At 49.2% G+C, this 2,500-nt stretch overlaps 1 protein-coding gene across 10 annotated transcripts in view; it reads right to left on the reverse strand.

The window, feature by feature from the left end:
- LOC143292584 (dipeptidyl peptidase 4-like) overlaps positions 1–2,500 on the reverse strand; it is a 395,699-nt gene that overhangs the window by 126,245 nt on the left and 266,954 nt on the right. The gene's annotated exons all lie outside the window — the stretch shown is intronic.

The raw sequence follows: 2,500 nt of genomic DNA on the forward strand, positions 1-2,500 counted from the left end.
GGTGGTGTGTCTATGTCTCTGTGAACTGGGTGGTGGTGTGTCTATTGTGGTGGTGTGTCTATGTTTCTGTGAACTGGGTGGTGGTATGTCTATTGTGTGGTGGTGTGTCTATTGTGGTGGTGTGTCTATGTCTCCGGCTGTGCACTGGGTGGTGGTGTGTCTATTGTGGTGGTGTGTCTATGTTTCTGTGAACTGGGTGGTGGTGTGTCTATTGTGGTGGTGTGTCTATGTTTCTGTGCACTGGGTGGTGCTGTGTCTATTGTGGTGGTGTGTCTATGTTTCTGTGAACTGGGTGGTGGTGTGTCTATTGTGGAGGTGTGTCTATGTTTCTGTGAACTGGGTGGTGGTGTGTCTATTGTGGTGGTGTGTCTATGTTTCTGTGCACTGGGTGGTGCTGTGTCTATTGTGGTGGTGTGTCTATGTTTCTGTGAACTGGGTGGTGGTGTGTCTATTGTGGAGGTGTGTCTATGTTTCTGTGAACTGGGTGGTGGTGTGTCTATTGTGGTGGTGTGTCTATGTTTCTGTGCACTGGGTGGTGGTGTGTCTATTGTGGTGGTGTGTCTATGTCTCTGTGAACTGGGTGGTGGTGTGTCTATTGTGGTGGTGTGTCTATGTTTCTGTGAACTGGGTGGTGGTATGTCTATTGTGTGGTGGTGTGTCTATTGTGGTGGTGTGTCTATGTCTCCGGCTGTGCACTGGGTGGTGGTGTGTCTATTGTGGTGGTGTGTCTATGTTTCTGTGAACTGGGTGGTGGTGTGTCTATTGTGGAGGTGTGTCTATGTTTCTGTGCACTGGGTGGTGCTGTGTCTATTGTGGTGGTGTGTCTATGTTTCTGTGAACTGGGTGGTGTGTGTCTATTGTGGAGGTGTGTCTATGTTTCTGTGAACTGGGTGGTGGTGTGTCTATTGTGGTGGTGTGTCTATGTTTCTGTGCACTGGGTGGTGGTGTGTCTATTGTGGTGGTGTGTCTATGTCTCTGTGAACTGGGTGGTGGTGTGTCTATTGTGGTGGTGTGTCTATGTTGGGTGGTGTGTCTATGTTTCTGTGCACTGGGTGGTGGTGTGTCTATTGTGGTGGTGTGTCTATTGTGGTGGTGCGTCTATGTTTCTGTGAACTGGGTGGTGGTGTGTCTATGTTGTGGTGGTGTGTCTATGTTTCTGTGAACTGGGTGGTGGTGTGTCTATTGTGGTGGTGTGTCTATGTCTCTGTGAACTGGGTGGTGGTGTGTCTATTGTGATGGTGTGTCTATGTCTCTGTGAACTGGGTGGTGGTGTGTCTATTGTGGTGGTGTGTCTATGTTTCTGTGCACTGGGTGGTGGTGTGTCTATTGTGGTGGTGTGTCTATGTCTCTGTGAACTGGGTGGTGGTGTGTCTATTGTGGTGGTGTGTCTATGTTGGGTGGTGTGTCTATGTTTCTGTGCACTGGGTGGTGGTGTGTCTATTGTGGTGGTGTGTCTATTGTGGTGGTGTGTCTATGTTTCTGTGCACTGGGTGGTGGTGTGTCTATTGTGGTGGTGTGTCTATTGTGGTGGTGTGTCTATGTTTCTGTGAACTGGGTGGTGGTGTGTCTATTGTGTGGTGGTGTGTCTATTGTGGTGGTGTGTCTATGTTTCTGTGAACTGGGTGGTGGTGTGTCTATGTTGTGGTGGTGTGTCTATGTTTCTGTGAACTTGACTGGGTGGTGGTGTGTCTATCTTTCTGTGAACTGGCTGGTGGTGTGTCTATTGTGGTGGTGTGTCTATGTTACTGTGAACTGGGTGGTGGTGTGTCTATGTCTCTGTGAACTGGGTGGTGGTGTGTCTATTGTGGTGGTGTGTCTATGTTTCTGTGAACTGGGTGGTGGTGTGTCTATGTTGTGGTGGTGTGTCTATGTTTCTGTGAACTGGGTGGTGGTGTGTCTATTGTGATGGTGTGTCTATGTCTCTGTGAACTGGGTGGTGGTGTGTCTATGTCTCTGTGAACTGGGTGGTGGTGTGTCTATTGTGATGGTGTGTCTATGTCTCTGTGAACTGGGTGGCGGGCCCTCCATGATCTACAGCTTTGCAGTTTCAGTTTCACGGTTACTCGCGGAGGCGTCTCCGTCTACGTTCGGACAAATCCATAAAGGCTACACCACATCTGCTGGAGCACTGCAGATACCTGACCAGCAGCATAGTCCAACGTGCTCTGTCAGCCCTTGAATGCATGCACATAATGATATACAATTTGTGTACCTATCAGAGTGGAATTCATCTACATAGTTTTGCCAAAGAACAACCACTCTCGTTGCTTGCAAGCAATGGGTTCTTTTTTCAGTGCGCCAAGTACGTACGTACGTGCTTGCACACGGAACCTCGGGTTTGTCGTCTCACCCGAATGGCTATGACGTCAGCTCAGTTTGATTTTCCAGTCAAACTTGGGCCGAGAAAGACTGAGCAAGTGCGGGGCCAGTTTTGTCATGGGGTATGGAAGGTAGATCAGGGCAGTCTGACCTCTTGGCACGCTACTGGTATACTACACCT

Source organism: Babylonia areolata, chromosome 18 (assembly GCF_041734735.1).
Source record: "Babylonia areolata isolate BAREFJ2019XMU chromosome 18, ASM4173473v1, whole genome shotgun sequence".
In the NCBI taxonomy this organism is placed as follows: Eukaryota; Metazoa; Mollusca; class Gastropoda; order Neogastropoda; family Buccinidae; genus Babylonia; species Babylonia areolata.